Source organism: Arachis hypogaea, chromosome 16 (genome assembly GCF_003086295.3).
Source record: "Arachis hypogaea cultivar Tifrunner chromosome 16, arahy.Tifrunner.gnm2.J5K5, whole genome shotgun sequence".
Lineage (NCBI taxonomy): Eukaryota > Viridiplantae > Streptophyta > Magnoliopsida > Fabales > Fabaceae > Arachis > Arachis hypogaea.
Genome location: NC_092051.1, coordinates 80864549 through 80882692, shown reverse-complemented (window position 1 = coordinate 80882692; position 18144 = coordinate 80864549). Strand labels below are relative to the sequence as shown.

Sequence of the window (18144 nt, the reverse complement as noted above, 5' to 3'; positions counted from 1 at the left end):
TTAGAACGAATTCTAGAGTTTCATGAGATATGTTGAATCCTAGCTAGCTGTTAAGCCATGTCTAATCTTTTGGACCGAGGTTTCCACTTATTTTTGCAAGAGCCTTTTGGTTCCCATCAATTTGGTTGTTGTATGCAATGCTCTGCTAAAGCTTGGCTGACCTTTGCCCGTGTCTAATCTTTTGAACCGAAGCTTTCACATAAAGCTTGGCTAGCTATTTAGCCATGTCAAAATTTTTGGACCGAAGCTTTAGACTAACATTGCATGATTCTTGGAATTCTTATTAAAAATTTTGAATTTCTTATTTTTTTTTTCTAAAATAGTTTTCAAAAAGTACAAAAAAAATTAATAAAACCATAAAAACAAAAAAAATTTGTGTTTCTTGTTTGAGTCTTGTGTTAAATTCTAAGTTTGGTGTCAATTGCATATTTTTCTCTTTCTTAAATTTTCGAAAAAAATATATGCATTGTGTTCTTCTTTGATCTTCAAGTTGTTCTTGATGATTTTTCTTATTTGATCTTTAAATTTTATTGTTTGGTATCTTTTCTTGTTTTTCATATGCATTTTCGAATTATTAGTGTCTAAAATTTAAAAATTTTTAAGTTTGGTATCTTGTATGTCTTTCTTTTCTTAAAAATTTTCTAAAATATGTTCTTGATGTTCATCATGATCTTCAAAGTATTCTTGGTGTTCATCTTGACATTCAAAGTGTTCTTGCATGCATTACATGTTTTGATCTTAAATTTTTATGTCTAGTGTCTTTTTGATGTTTTTCTCTCTCCTCATTAAAAATTCAAAAAATAAAAAAAATATCTTTCCTTTATTTGTTCATAATTTTCGAAATCTTTGAGTTGACTTAGTAAAAAATTTTTAAATTTAGTTGTTTCTTGTCAGTCAAGTCAAAATTTCAATTTAAAAATTTTTATCTTTTCAAATCCTTTTCAAAAATCAAATCTTTTTCATTTTTCTTTCCTGTTTTTTGAAAATTTCAAAATTGATTTTCAAAATCTTTTTCTTATTTTTATTTCATATTTTCAAAATTAATGCTAATAGTTAATGTTTTGAGTCAAAAATTTTCAAGTTGTTACTTGCCTATTAAGAAAGGTTCAATCTTTGAATTCTAGAATTATATCTTTTAGTTTCTTGTTATTCAAGTAATCAATTTTAATTTCAAAAATCAAATTTGTTTAATTTGCTTTTCAAATCTTTTTCAAAATAAATTTTAATCATATCCTTCAATCATATCTTTTTCAAAACTTAATTTCAAAATATTTTTTCTAACTTCCTATCTTTTCAAAATTGATTTTCAAATCTTTCTCAATTAACTACTTGACTTTTTGTTTGTTTTACTATTTCTTATCTTTTTCAAAACTACCTAACTACTTCTCTCTCTCTCTCCAATTTTCGAAAACCATTACCCACTTTTTAAAAATTCTTTTTAATTGACTAATTGTTTTAAATTCTAATTTTATTTTATTTTCCTTCATAAATTCGAATTCTAACTAATAATTAAAATAAAAACAAAATATTTCTCTTTTATCTTAAATTAATATTTGAAATTCTCCTCTTTCTCATCTCTTTCTATTTATTTTATTTATTTACTAACACTCTTCTTCTTAAAATTCGAACCCTCCCCCTCTCTCTGTGTTTGAATTCTTCTTCTCCCTTCTTCATTCTATTCTTCTATTCTTCTACTCACATAAAGGAATCTCTATACTGTGACATAGATGATTCCTCTTCTTTTCTGTTCTCTTATTTTTTATATGAGCAGGAGCAAGGATAAGAACATTCTTGTTGAAGATGATCCTGAACCTGAAAGGACTCTAAAGAGGAAGCTAAGAGAAGCTAAAGCACAACACTCTGGAGATGATCTAACAGAAATTTTCAAACAAGAAGACATGGCAGCCAAAAATAACAACAATGGTGGAGATGCAAGGAAGATGCTAGGTGACTTTACTGCACCCACTTCTGACTTCTATGGAAGAAGCATCTCAATTCCTGCAATTGGAGCAAATAACTTTGAGTTTAAGCCTTAATTAGTTTCTCTGATGCAGCAGAATTGCAAGTTTTATGGACTTCCATTGGAAGATCCTCATCAGTTCTTAGCTGAATTCTTGCAAATCTATGACACTGTTAAGACCAATGGGGTTAATCCTGAGGTCTACAGACTTATGCTTTTCCCTTTTGCTGTAAGAGACAGAGCTAGGACATGGTTGGACGCACAACCTAAAGAAAGCCTGAACTCTTGGGAAAAACTGGTCAATGCTTTCTTGGCCAAATTTTTTCCACCTCAAAAGTTGAGCAAGCTTAGAGTGGAAGTCCAAACCTTCAGACAGAAGGAAAGTGAATCCCTCTATGAAGCTTGGGAAAGATACAAGCAACTAATCAGAAGGTGTCCTTCTGACATGCTTTCAGAATGGAGCATCTTATGTATATTTTATGATGGTCTGTCTGAAGAAGACGCCTACTAAAGCCCAGGAACTCATTGAAATGGTTGAAAATAACCAGTTCATGTATACTTCTGAAAGAAATCCTGTGAATAATGGGACAACTCAAAAGAAAGGAGTTCTGAAGATTGATACTCTGAATGCCATATTGGCTCAGAATAAAAATATTGACTCAGCAAGTCAATATAATTTCTCAGAGTCTGACTGGAATGCAAGCTACATCCGGCAATACTAAAGAAGCTTCCTCTGAAGAAGAAGCTTATGACCCTGAGAATTCTGCAATGAAAGAGGTGAATTACATGGGAGAATCCTATGAAAACACCTATAATCCTTCATGGAGGAATCATCCTAATCTCTCATGGAAAGATCAATAGAAGCCTAATCAAGGTTTCAATAATAACAATAATGGTGGGAGAAATAGGTTTGGCAATAGCAAGCCTTTTCCATCATCTTCGGAGCAACAGACAGAGAATTCTAAGCAGAGCCTCTCTAACTTAGCAACCATAATCTCTGATCTATCCAAGACCACTCTCAGTTTCATGACTGAAACAAGGTCCTCCATTAGAAACTTGGAGGCACAAGTGGGTCAGCTGAGTAAAAGAGTCACTGAAATTCCTCCTAGTACTCTCCCAAGCAATACAGAAGAGAATCCAAAGAGAGAGTGCAAGGCCATAAATATAACCAACATGGCCGAACTTAGGGAGGAAGAAAAGGCAGTGCTTTCCAGTGAGGAAGACCTCCAGGGACGTCCACTGGCCACTAAAGAGTTCCCTAGTGAGGAACCAAAGGAATCTGAGGCTCATACAGAGACCATTGATGCGGGCAGAAATTAGTGAATTAAAAATTATTAAAATATATACGTTGCAAGTATAGTTCTTAATTCGCTAGAAATCCGCCTATCAATTTAGAAAGGTGTCACAGAAAATTGAATTTAAAATACTGGGAGTATGAATCCCAGGTCGTCTCCCAACGAGTTGCAAAAAACTGTGCTATTCTATTAATCAGAGGTTTTCAAAAAGATTTGAATTGGGCAAACAAGAAATTAAATATATGAATTTGAATAATGTAAATAAAAACCTTGACTGGGAATTGATTAGTTGGAATCCCTATTATTGTTGGAATGCTCTCAGGATTAATTGACAATTAAAGGTTATCCTGTTTAGTTATTCTTCACTAGGTGAAGGAAAGTCAAACAAGTTGGAATGCTGCGTCCGTTCACAAGTTGCAATCCACTTAATTAAAAGGGATTGGTGTTAGTGATTAGGAGGCAATCCAACCATAAACCCAATTACAATTTTTTTTTCAAGACTTCCAACTCAAGGGTTCCTTTCAATCAATTCTCCATCAAGTTAGGGAACTACTCACTCATTATAAAGGTAAAATTCATAGCATATGAAAAGGAATTAAAGAAAGATATTGTAAATAAAAATAAAAATAGTCAATTAAAAATAAAAGTGATCCTTGTATTACATAATCCTAAGAATATTCCAATGGTAAAATTAACAAAGCAAAGAACATGGAGGAGTAAACCAAGTAAGAAAACGAACTAGAATGACGAAGTCTTGATGAGGTAATAACTCTTCTCAGTGTTCCAATGCCAAAAAAAAGTAAGAGAAACTAAAATCCTAAGAACTATGAATGTGTAGAGAGAAAACCTAGAGGAGGAGTAAAAACTAGACCTAAAAACTAAAACTGTGTAGAATGAATGTTGTCTTTGGTTTCTGCATGTTCTCTGGCTCTAGTCTGCTGTTCTGGGCCGAAACTTGGGTCAAAATAGGGTCCAAAATCGCCCCCAGCGATTCTGCAAATTATGCAGATCGCGCATGCCACGCAATCGCGTCACTCATGCGGACGCGTCATTCGCGTTTTGCTTCACCACACAGGCGCGTCGTCCACGCCTCCGCGTCGCTCGTGCTTTTCCATTTCGCGCGGTCGCGTCATCCATGCGGCCAAGTCACTGCAATTTGATATTCTCCGCGCGGTTGCGTCGTCCATGCGGCCGCGTCGCTTCTCGCTGGTCATCTCCTCAATTTCTTGTGTTCCTTCCATTTTTGCTAGCTTCCTTTCCAATCTCCAACTCATTCTTGCCCTATAAAGCCTGAAACGCTTACACACAGATCACGGCATCGAATGGAATAAAGGAGATGTAAAATGTATAATTAATCGTCTCTAGGAAGCAATTTTCACTCATGTAATAATTTCAGGAAGGAAATATAAATGCATGCTATTTTAATGAATAAGTGGGTAAGGATCATGATAAAACCACACAATTAAACACAATATAAACCATAAAATAGTGGTTTATCAACCATAGAGATTCCACTAAACTTACTGTTGCCATTCATGAGCTTTGATGAGTATTCTTCCTCTGAAAAGGATAAAGATATTATTGAAGAGCAAGTTGCTCGGTGTTTAGTAGCAATCATGAAGCTGAATGCCAAGTAATTTGGTAATGAGACTTGGGAGGATGAACCTCCATTGCTCATCAATGAACTAAATACCTTGGTTCAACATAAATTACCTCAGAAGAAATCGGACCCTAAAGAGTTCTTAATACGTTGTACCATAGGTACCATAACCTTCAAAAAGGCTCTGTGTGACCTTTGTTCAAGTATAAACCTCATGCCACTCTCTGTAATGGAGAAACTGGGGATCTTTGTGGTATAAGCTACTAGAATCTCACTAGAGATGGCAGATAATTCAAGAAAACAGGCTTATGGACTTGTAGAGGATGTCTTAGTGAAGGTTGAAGGCTTTTACATCCCTGCTGATTTCATAATCCTAGACACTGGGAAGGATGAAGATGAATCCATCATCCTTGGAAGACCCTTCCTAGCCACAGCAAGAGCTGTGATTGATGTAGACAGCAGAGAGTTAGTCCTTCAATTGAATGTGGACTACCTTGTGTTTGAGGCTCAAGGATCTTCTTCTGTATCCATAGAGAGGAAGCATGAAAAGCTTCTCTCAATACAGAGTCAAACAAAGTCCCCACACTTAACTTCTAAGTTTGGTGTTGGGAGGCCACCATTAAGCTCTGAGTCTCTGTGAAGCTCTCGAAGAGCTCACTGTGAAGCTATTGACATTAAAGAAGCGCTTGTTGGGAGGCAACCCAATGTTATTTAATTATATCTATTTATTTTCCATTGTTATTTTATGTTTTCTTTAGGATGATGATCATGTGAAGTCACAAAAAGAACCGAAAAATAAAAAACAAAATAAAAAATAGCATGAAAAATAGCATACCCTGGAAGACAGGCTTACTGGCATTTAAACGCCAGTAAGGATAGTAGAATGGGCGTTTAACGCCCAGCCTGGTAGCATTCTGGGCGTTAAACGCCAGAATGGGCAGCATTTTGGGTGTTTAATGCCAGAAAAGGCTGTCTGGCACCTGGCTGGTGTTAAATGCCAGAAATGGGCAGCAGACTGGCTTTTAACGCCAGGAAAGGTAGCAGAGCTGGCGTTAAACGCCAGGATTGGCACACAGTGGGCGTTTAAACGCCAGAATGGTGCAGGGAGCAGAATTCCTTGTCACCTCATGATCTGTGGACCCCACAGGATCCCCACCAACCTCACCTCTTCTTCTCTCCTCTTTGCACTTTTCCATAACACTCTTCCCCAAATACCCTTGACCAATCCCATCAATAACTCTTCCCCAAATACCCTTCACCTATCAAATCCTACCCTCTTCCCCATATCCTCTTCACCACTCACATTCATCCATCATAAACCCCACCTACCTCACCATTCAAATTCAAACCATTTGCCTCCCAAACCCACCCATTCTCACATGCATTCCCTCTCTCTCTCTTACCCTATAAATACCCCTCCTCACTACCTTCATTTTCACACATCATACACACTACTACCCCCCTTGGCCGAAACCATCACTACCCTCAATCTCCTCGATTTCTTCTTCTTCTACTCCTTTCTTTCTTATTTTTCTCAAGGACGAGCAAACATTTTAAGTTTGGTGTGGAAAAAGCTCTACTTTTTATTTTTCCATAACCACTAATGGCACCTAAGGTCAGAGAAACCTCTAGAAAGTAGAAAGGAAAGGCAATTGCTTCCACCTTCGAGTCATGGGAGATGGAGAGATTCATCTCAAAGGTCCATCAAGACCACTTCTATGAAGTTGTGGCCAAGAAAAGGGTGATTCCCGAAGTCCCCTTCATGCTCAAAAAGAGTGAATATCTGAAGATCTGACGTGAGATTCGAAGAAGAGGTTGGAAAGCTCTCACCAACCCAATCCAACAAGTCGGGATCTTAATGGTTCAAGAGTTCTATGCCAATGCATGGATCACTAGGAACCATGACCAAAGTATGAACCCAAACCCAAAGAATTGGCTCACAATGGTTCAGGGGAATTACTTGGATTTCAGTCCAGAAAATGTGAGGTTGGTGTTCAACTTTCCAATGATGCAAGGAGATCCTCACCCTTTAACTAGAAGGGTCAGTTTTGATCAAAGGTTGGATCAAGAGGCAAGCCGATTTAACTAAGAAAGCTTGACCTCAAGCTCGTGGCTAGGGGATGGTTAGAGTTCATCCAATGCTCTATCATTCCTACTAGCAACCGGTCTGAAGTTACAATAGACCGGGCTATCATGATCCATAGTATCTTGATTGGAGAGGAAGTAGAAGTTGATGAGATCATACCTCTAGAACTCTATAAAGTGGCGGACAAGCCCTCTACTTTGGCAAGGTTAGCATTCCCTCATCTCATTTGTAACCTATGCAATTCAGCTGGAATTGTCATAGAGGAAGACATCCTCATTGAAGGAGACAAGCCCATCACTAAGAAGAAGATGGAGCAAACAAGAGAGCCCATTCATGGACCTCAACAAGAGCATGAGGAAATTCCTCATCAAGAAATCCCTGAAATACCTCAAGGAATGCACTTTTCTCCACAAAACTATTGGGAACAAATCAACACCTCTTTAGGAGAACTGAGTTCCAACATGGGGCAACTAAGGATAGAGCACCAAGAGCGCTCCATTATCCTCAATGAAATTAGAGAGGACCAAAAAGCCATGAGGGAGGAGCAACAAAGGGAAGGAAGAGATATAGAGGAGCTCAAGCACTCCATAAGATCTTCAAGAGGAAGAACTAACCGCCATCACTAAGGTGGACCCGTTCTTTAATTTCCTTGTTCTTATTTTTCTGTTTTTCAAAAATTATGCTTTATGTTTTGTCTATGTTTGTGTCTTTATTACATGATCATTAGTGTCTAGTGTCTATGTCTTAAAGCTATGAATGTCCTATGAATCCATCACCTTTCTTAAATGAAAAATGTTTTTACTTGCAAAAGAACTAGAAATGCATAATTTCGAATTCTATCTTGAAATTAGCTTAATTATTTTGATGTGGTGGCAATACTTTTTGTTTTCTGAATGAATGCTTGAACGGTGCATATTTTTGAATTTGATGTTTATGAATGTTAAAATTGTTGGCTCTTGAAAGAATAATGAAAAAGGAGAAATGTTATTGATAATCTGAAAAATCATAAAATTGATTCTTGAAGCAAGAAAAGGAAGTAAAAAGCTTGAGGGAAAAAATGGCGAAAAAAATCGAAAAAATAAAGAAAAGAAAAAAAGCAAGTAGAAAAAACCAATAGCCCTTTAAACCAAAAGGCAAGGGTAAAAAGGATCCAAGGCTTTGAGCATTAATGGATAGGAGGGCCCACAGGAATAAAATCCTGGCCTAAGCGGCTAAATCAAGTTGTCCCTAACCATGTGCTTGTGGCGTGAAGGTGTCAAGTAAAAAACTTGAGACTGAGCGCTTAAAGTCGTGGTCCAAAGCAAAAAAGAGTGTGCTTAAGAGCTCTGGGCACCTCTAACTGGGGACTCTAACAAAGCTGAGTCACAATCTGAAAAGGTTCACCCAGTTATATGTCTGTGGCATTTATGTATCCAGTGGTAATACTGGAAAATAAAATGCTTAGGGTCACGGCCAAGACTCATAAAGTAGCTGTGTTCAAGAATCAATATATTGAACTAATAGAATCAATAACACTATCTACATTCTGATTTCCTATAGATGCCAATCATTCTGAACTTCAAAGGATAAAATGAGATGCCAAAACTGTTCAGAAAACAAAAAGGCTACAAGTCCTGCTCATCTAATTGAAGCTAATCTTCATTGAAAAGTTTGGAATTTATTGTATTTTCTCTTTTTTTTATCCTATTTTTTTTTAGTTGCTTGGGGACAAGCAACAATTTAAGTTTGGTGTTGTGATGAGCGGATAATTTATACGCTTTTTGGCATTATTTTTACTTAGTTTTTAGTATGTTTTAGTTACTTTTTATTATATTTTTATTAGTTTTTATTCAAAAATCACATTTCTGGACTTTACTATGAGTTTGTGTTTTTTTCTGTAATTTCAGGTATTTTCTGGCTGAAATTGAGGGACCTGAGCAAAAATCTGATTCAGAGGATGAAAAAGGACTGCAGATGTTATTGGATTCTGACCTTCCTGCACTCGAAGTGGATATTATGGAACTACATAAACCGGATTGGTGCACTCTTAAATGCGTTGAAAAGTAGACATCCTGTGCTTTCCAGAAATATATAATAGTCCATACTTTGCCCGAGATTTGATGGCCCAAACTGGCGTTCAAAGACAGCCTAAAATATCTTGGCGTAAAACGCCTAAACTGGCACCAGAATTGGAGTTAAACGCCCAAACTGGCACCAAAAGCTGGCGTTTAACTCTAGGAACAGCCTATGCACGAAAAAGCTTCAATGCTCAGCCCAAGCACACACCAAGTGGGCCACGGAAGTAAACTAGTTTAGTATAAATAACACTTTCTACTATTGCATTCGTATCCCGGTACAGAGCTTTTATCTAGCTTTTATCTATTGATCATTGTTGTTCACATTTGGAGGCTAGCCTTACGGCCATGCCTAGACCTTTTTCACTTATGTATTTTCTACGGTGGAGTTTCTACACCCCATAAATTAAGGTGTGGAGCTCTGCTATTCTTCATGAATTAATGCAAGTACTATTGTTTTTCTTTCGATTCATGCCTACTTCCTCTCCAAGATATACTCTCGTTCTTAATTCAGTTAAGTCAGAATGAAGGGGTGACCCATGACAATCACCCAATCTTCGTTACTCGCTTAGCCAAGATCCACGTGCCTGACAACCACAAAGCGGTCTACATGATGTTCAACAAAGTCATTGGATGATAGCTGGAGTATACTCTCTTAGATATCTAATACACGGACCGAGTCCGTGAGATTAGTATCTCGTGGTATAAGCTAGAATTATTAGTAGCATTCCTGGGATCTGAAAAGTCTAAACCTTGTCTGTGGTATTCCGAGTAGGATCCGGGAAGGGATGACTGTGACGAGTTTGAAACCTGCGAATGTTGGGCGCAGTGACAGTGTGAAAAAGGATCAATGGATTCTATTCCGACGCTAGCGGGAACCGACAGATGATTAGCCGTGCAGAAACCATAGAGGACAATTTTCACTGAGAGGATCTTACAGCTTGCCATGGAAGGAAGTAACGCATGGTTGGAAGAAGGCAACAGGAAAGCAGAGGTTCAGAAGCAACAAAGCATATCCAGACACTTATCTTAAATTCCCACCAATGAATTACATAAGTAACACTATCTTATTTTCTGTTTTATTTATATTTTAATTATCAAAACCTCATAACCATTTGAATCCGCCTGACTGAGATTTACAAGATGACCATAGCTTGCTTCAAGCCGACAATCTCCGTGGGATCGACCCTTATCCAGTGCACTTGTGAGAAAAGTGTGAGATCACGATTCCTTGTACCAGCGCACAGCACCCGCATGGTTCCGTCACAACTCTCTGTTTTTTGTACCACGCAGCGGCATCATCAAAATTTGGGTGTCTACGCGCACGCGTCGATCATGCGTACGCATGACAGCTCCTTGGTGTGCGAAATCGTGATCATTCCATTCCTTGGTAACGGCGCTAAAAACTCAATACGCACGTTCATGATCTTATATTTGTTTCACAACTTCGTACAACTAGCCAGCAAGTGCACTGGGTCGTCCAAGTAATAAACCTTACATGAGTAAGGGTCGATCCCACGGAGATTGTCGGCTTGAAGCAAGCTATCGTCACCTTGTAAATCTCAGTCAGGCGGATTAAATTGTATTAAGAAATTATAGTGGATGAAAATAAATAAAATATAAAATAGGATAGTGGTACTTATGTAATTCATTGGTGAGAATTTCAGATAAGCGTATAGAGATGCTTTCTTCCCTCTGAACCTCTGCTTTCCTGCTGTCTTCATCCAATCCTTCCTACTCCTTTCCATGGCAAGCTGTATGTAGGGCATCACCGTTGTCAATGGCTACTTCCCATCCTCTCTGTGAAAATGGTCCGATGCGCTGTCACTGCATGGCTAATCATCTGGAGGTTCTCGATCATACTGGAATAGGATTCACCCTCCTTTTTCGTCTGTCACTACGCCCAGTACTCGCGAGTTTGAAGTTCGTCACAGCCATCCCTTCCTGGATCCTACTCGGAATACCACAGACAAGGTTTAGACTTTCTGGATCTCAGGAATGGCCATCCATGGGTTCTAACTTATACCACGAAGACTCTAATATCTCGAACTCGGTCCTCTGTATTAGATATCTAAGAGATATTCATTCTAGCTTGTTTGCATGTAAAACGGAAGTGTTTGTCAGGCACGCGTTCATAGGTGAGAATGATGATGAGCGTCACATAATCATCACATTCATCATGTTCTTGGGTGCGAATGGATATCTTAGAAGTGGAATAAGTTGAATTGAATAGAAAAACAGTAGTACTTTGTATTAATTCATGAGGAACAGCAGAGCTCCACACCTTAATCTATGGAGTGTAGAAACTCTACCGTTGAAAATACATAAGTGATAAGGTTCAGGCATGGCCGAATGGCCAGCCCTCAAAACGTGATCAAAGGATCAAAAGATAATCCAAAGATGTTCCGAAGATGATCCGAAGATGTAAATACAATAGTAAAAAGTCCTATTTATACTAAACTAGTTACTAGGGTTTACAGAAATAAGTAAATGATGTAGAAATCCACTTCCGGGGCCCACTTGGTGTGTGCTTTGGCTGAGCTTGAAGTTTACACGTAGAGAGGTCATTCTTGGAGTTGAACGCCAGTTTGTAACCTGTTTCTGGCGTTGAACTCCACTTTGCAACTTGTTTCTGGCGCTGAACGCCAGACTGCAACATAGAACTGGCGTTCAACACCCGTTTGCGTCATCTAAACTCGGAAAAAGTATAGACTATTATATACTTCTGGAAAGCCCTGGATGTCTACTTTCCAATGCAATTGGAAGCACGCCATTTGGAGTTCTGTAGATCCAGAAAATCCACTTTGAGTGCAGGGAGGTCAAAATCCAACAGCATCTGCAGTCCTTCTTCAACCTCTGAATCTAATTTTTGCTCAGGTCCCTCAATTTCAGCCAGAAAATACTTGAAATCACAGAAAAACACACAAACTGATAGTAAAGTCCAGAAATGTGATTTTTAATTAAAAACTAATAAAAATATACTAAAAACTAACTAAATCATGCTGAAAACTATGTAAAAATAATGCCAAAAAGCGTATAAATTATCCGCTCATCACAACACCAAACTTAAATTGTTGCTTGTCCCCAAGCAACTGAAAATTAAATAGGATAAAAAGAAGATAATATACTATAAATTCCAAACTATCAATGAAACATAGCTCCAATCAGATGAGCGGGACTTGTAGCTTTTTGCCTCTTGAATAGTTTTGGCATCTCACTTTATCCATTGAAGTTCAAAATGATTGGCATCCATAGGAACTCAGAGTTCAGATAGTGTTATTGATTCTCCTAGTTCAGTATGTTGATTCTTGAACACAGCTACTTTATGTGTCTTGGCCGTGGCCCTAAGCACTTTGTTTTCCAGTATTACCACCGGATACATAAATGCCACAGACACATAACTAGGTAAACCTTTTCAGATTGTGACTCAGCTTTGCTAAAGTCCCCAATTAGAGGTGTCCAGGGTTCTTAAGCACACTCTGCTTTTGCTTTGGACCTTGACTTTAGCCACTCAGTCTCAAGTTTTCACTTGACACCTTCACGCCACAAGCACATGGTTAGGGACAGCTTGGTTTAGCCGCTTAGGCCAGGATTTTATTCCTTTAGGCCCTCCTATCCACTGATGCTCAAAGCCTTGGATCCTTTTTATTACCCTTGCCTTTTGGTTTTAAGGGCTTTTGGCTTTTTCTGCTTGCTTTTTTTTCGTTATATTTTTTTTCTATTTTTTTTCTGCAAGCTTTTGTATTAACTGCTTTTTCTTGCTTCAAGAATCATTTTTATGATTTTTCAGATTATCAAATAACATGTCTCCTTGTCATCATTCTTTCAAGAGCCAACATATTTAACATTCTTAAACATCAAATTCAAAAGGCATATGCATTGTTCAAGCATTCATTCAGAAAGCAAAAAGTATTGTCACCACATCAAAATAATTAAACTAGTTTCAAGGATGAATTCGAAACCATGTACTTCTTGTTCTTTTATTTTTAAAACATTTTTCATTTAAGAGAGGTGATGGATTCATATTCACTACTTTAAGGCATAGACACTTAGATACTAATGATCATGTAATAAGACACAAATATAGATAAACATTTAACATAAAAATGAAAAACAGAAAATTTAAGAACAAGGAATGAGTCCACCTTAGTGATGGTGGCGTTTTCTTCTTGAGGGACCAATGATGTCCTTGAGCTCTTCTATGTCTCTTCCTTGTCTTTGTTGCTCCTCCCTCATTGCTTTTTGATCTTCTCTAATTTCATGGAGGATGATGGAGTGCACTTGATGTTCCACCCTTAGTTGTCCCATGTTGGAACTTAATTCTCCTAGGGAGGTGTTGATTTGCTCCCAAAAATTCTGTTGAGGAAAGTGCATCCCCTGAGGCATTAGTGGTTATGGAAAAAAAGCAATGCTTTTTCCACACCAAACTTAAAATATTTGCTCGTCCTCGAGCAAAAGAAGAAAGAAAGGATGAGAAGAAGAAGAAACGGATGTGAGTGGTGAAGAGGTGATGGGGAAGAGAGATTGAGGTGATTGGTGAAGGGTTCTTGGGAAAGGGTGATATAGGATTATGAGGAGGAAAGGTGAGTGGAGGTATGTGGGGATCCTGTGGGGTCCACAGATCCTGAGGTGTCAAGGATTTACATCCATGCACTAATTAGGCATGTAAAATGCCTTTGCATGCATTTCTAGCGTTTAAACGCCGAAGTGATGCTTGTTCTGGGCGTTCAACGCCCATGTGCAGCATGTTTCTAGCGTTGAACGCCAGCTTCATGCTTGTTTCTGGCGTTCAGCGCCAGCTCTTCTCAGGGTGTATTCCTGGCGTTTAAACGCCAGGATGTTGCTTGTTTCTGGCGTTCAACGCCAGATCCATGCTCTGTTCTGGCGTTGAACGCCAGCCAGATGCTCCTTACTGGCGTTTAAACGCTAGTAAGTCCTTCCTCCAGGGTGTGATTTTTCTTCTGCTATTTTTAATTCTGTTTTTAATTTTTGTATTTATTTTGTGACTCCACATGATCATGAACCTAATAAAACATGAAAGAATAATGAAAATAAAAATAAAATTAGATAAATAAAAATTGGGTTGCCTCCCAACAAGCGCTTCTTTAATGTCAATAGCTTGACAGTGGGCTCTCATGGAGCCACACAGGTGATCAGGTCAATTTTATAGACTCTCAACACCAAACTTAGAGTTTGACTATAGGGGCTTTAGTTGATTCTGTACTGAGAGAAGCTTTTCATACTTCCTCTCCATGGTTACAGAAGGAGATTCTTGAGTTTTAAATACAAGATTGTCTTCATTAAGTTGAAGGATCAATTCTCCTCTGTCCATATCAATCACAGCTTTTGTTGTGGCTAGGAAGGGTCTTCCAAGGATGATGGATTCGTCCTCATCCTTCACAGTGTCTAGGATTATGAAATCAGCAGGGATGTAAAGGCCTTCAACCTTTACTAACACGTCCTCTACTAGTCCATAAGCCATTTTCTTAGATTTGTCTGCCATCTCTAATGAGAAATTGGCAGCCTGTACCTCAAGGATTCCCAGTTTCTCCATTACAGAGAGTGGCATGAGGTTTATCCCTAACCCAAGGTCACATAGAGCCTTCTCAAAGGTCATGGTGCCTATGGTACAAGGTATTAAGAACTTTCCAGGTCATGGTGCCTATGATCCAGATCACTCAGTTCATTGATGAGCAAGGGAGGTTCATCTTCCCAAGTCTCATTACCAAATAATTTGGCATTCAGCTTCATGATTGCACCAAGGTACTTGGCAACTTGCTCTTCAGTAACATCCTCATTCTCTTCAGAAGAAGAATACTCATCAGAGCTCATGAAGGGCATAAGAAGGTTCAATGAAATCTCTATGGTCTCTAGATGAGCCTTAGATTCCTTTGGTTCCTCAAAGGGAAACTCCTTGTTGGTCACTGGACGTCCCAGGAGATCTTCCTCATTGGGATTCACGTCCTTTTCCTCCCCTGTAGGTTCGGCCATGATGGTTATATCAATGGCCTTGCACTCTCTCTTTGGATTCTCTTCTGTATTGCTTGGGAGAGTACTAGGAAGGGTTTCAGTGATCTTCTTACTCAACTGGCCCACTTGTGCCTCCAAATTTCTAATGGATGACCTTTTTTTCATTCATGAAACTCAGAGTGGCCTTAGATAAATCAGAGACTAAATTTGCTAAGCTAGATGGATTCTGCTCAGAATTCTCTGTCTGTTGCTGAGTGGATGATGGAAAAGGTTTACTATTGTTAAACCTGTTTCTTTCACCATTAGTAAAGCCTTGTTGAGGCTTTTGTTGATCCTTCCATGAGAAATTTGGGTGATTTCTCCATGAGGGGTTATAAGTGTTTCCATAAGGTTCACCCATGTAATTTACCTCTGCTATTGCAGGGTTATCAGGATCATAAGCTTCTTCTTCAGAAGATGCCTCTTGAGTACTGTTGGATGTAGCTTGCATTCCATTCAGACTCTGGGAAATCATGTTGACTTGCTGAGTCAACATTTTGTTCTGAGCCAATATGGCATTCAGAGTATCAATCTCAAGAACTCCCTTCTTCTGAGGCGTCCAATTATTCATGGAATTTCTCTCAGAAGTATACATGAATTGATTATTTGCAACCATGTCAATAAGTTCTTGAGCTTCTGCAAGCATTTTCTTTAGGTGAATGGATCTACCTGCAGAATGGTCCAGTGACATCTCAGAGAACTCAGACAGACCATAATAGAATATTTCCAGAATGGTCCATTCTGAAAGCATATCAGGAGGACACCTTTTGGTCATCTGCTTGTATCTTTCCCAAGCTTCATAGAGGGATTCACCATCTTTTTGCTTGAAGGTCTGAACATCCACTCTAAGCTTGCTCAGCTTTTAAGGAGGAAAGAACTTAGCCAAGAAGGCCGTGACCAGCTTATCCCAAGAGTTTGGCTATCTTTAGGTTGTGAGTCCAACCGTGTTCTAACTCTGTCTCTTACAGCAAAAGGGAAAAGCATGAGCCTGTAGACTTCAGGATCTACTCCATTAGTCTTAACAGTCTCACAGATCTGCAGGAACTCAGTTAAAAACTGGTAGGGATCTTCTGATGAAAGTCCATGGAATTTGCAGTTCTGTTGCATTAGAGCAACTAATTGAGGTTTCAGCTCAAAATTATTTGCTCTAATGGTGGGGATTGAGATGCTTCTTCCGTCAAACTTGGAAGTAGGTGTAGTATAATCACCAAGCATCCTCCTTGCATTATTATTATTTTTGGCTGCCATCTCCTCTTCCTTTTCGAAAATTTCTGTAAGGTTGTCTCTGGATTGTTGTATTTTAGCTTCTCTTAGTTTTCTCTTCAGAGTCCTTTCAGGTTCTGGATCAGCTTCAACAAGAATGTCCTTTTCCTTGTCCCTGCTCATATGAAAGAGAAGAGAACAAGAAAAGAAGAGGAATCCTCTATATTATAGTAAAGAGGTTCCTTATTGTTAGTAAAAGAAGAAAGGGAATAAGAGTGAAGAAGAATGGATAATCCAAACACAAGGGTGAGGATAGGAGCAGAGATATGAGATGAAAAGAAGTGTTAGTAGATGAATAAATAAATAGAAGGAGATGAGAGAGAGGGAATTTCAAAAATTAATTAAAATAAAAATAAAATTTAAAGTTAAGTTTCGAAATTAAAAATTGAAATTAAATTAAAATTAAAACAATTAATTAATTAAAAAGGAATTTTGAAAAAGAGGGAAGGGATTTTCGAAAATTAAAGGTAGAAAGTTAGTTGGGTAGTTTTGAAAAAGATAAGAATCAAACAAAAAGTTAAGTGGTTAAGAGATTTTGAAAATCAAATTTTGGAAAGATAAGATTGAAATTTGAAAAAGATGTGATTGAAACAAAAAGATAAGATTGATTGAAAAAGATTTAAAAGTCAAATTTTGAAAAGATAGGAAGTTAGAAAAGAAGTTAGAAAAGATTTTAAATTTGATTTCGAAAAAGATATGATTGAAATTGAAAAAAGATATGATTGAAAATTATTTTGAAAAAGGTTTGAAAAAGAAATTTAAAAAGATTTGATTTTGAAAATTAAAGTTGATTACTTGACTAACAAGAAACAAAAAGATTTGATTTTAAAATTTAAAGATTGAACCTTTCTTATTAGGCAAGTAACAAACTTTACATTTTTGAATGAATCACATTAATTGTTAGTAATATTTTCAAAAATTATGAGATAGAATTAAGAAAAAGATTTTTGAAAAATATTTTTAAAATTTTCAAAAATAAATAAGAAAAATGAAAAGGATTTTATTTTTGAAAAAGGTTTTGAAAAAGATAAAATTTTCAAATTTTCAAATTTGATTTGACTCATAAGGAACAACTAGATTTTAAAAATTTTGAAAAATTCAACTCAAATTTTCGAAAATTTATGAGAGAAAAAAGGGGAAGATAATTTTTTTGATTTTTGAATTTTTAATGAAGAAAGAGAAAAACATCAAATAGACTAAATGCATGAAAATTTTGGATCAAAACAAATGATGCATGCAAGAACACTATGAGTTTCAAGATGAACACCAAGAACACTTTTAATGTCAAGATGAACACCAAGAACTTATTTTTGAAAATTGTTTTATGCAAAGAAAACATGCAAGACACCAAACTTAGAAATCTTTAATGCTTAGTCACTATGAATGCAAAGATGCACATGAAAAACAACAAAAGACACAAAATAAGAAAACATCAAGATCAAACAAGAAGACTTACCAAGAACAACTTGAAGATCATGAAGAACACTATGAATGCATGAATTTTCGAAAAATGCATAAATTTTTAGAAAAAATGCAATTGACACCAAACTTAAAAATTGACTTAAGACTCAAACAAGAAACACAAAATATTTTTTTATTTTTATGATTTTATATTTTTTTTTTGTATTTTATTTTACTTTTTTCGAAAACATATAGGAAAAAGGAAGTAATGAATTCAAAGTCCTCAATCAAGATTCCAGGAATCATACCAGGTTAGTCTAAAGCTTGATAGCTAGCCAAGATTTAACATACCATTTTGAAACTTTAGAATTCACTCTTAAAAATTTTAAAATAATTTTCGAAAACAAAGGGAAAAAAATTTTTTTTTTTGAAAATAAAACAAAAAGAAAATTACCTAATCTGAGCAACAAGATGAA

The 18144-nt window shown here is 37.1% G+C and overlaps 1 non-coding gene across 1 annotated transcript; it reads left to right on the top strand.

Annotated features, from left to right (window-relative positions):
* Positions 1 to 15749: 15749 nt before the first annotated feature.
* Positions 15750 to 15857, top strand: LOC112760251 (small nucleolar RNA R71). Its single transcript, XR_003180700.1, has one exon. It is a non-coding gene; the product is annotated as a small nucleolar RNA R71 (small nucleolar RNA).
* Positions 15858 to 18144: the final 2287 nt, after the last annotated feature.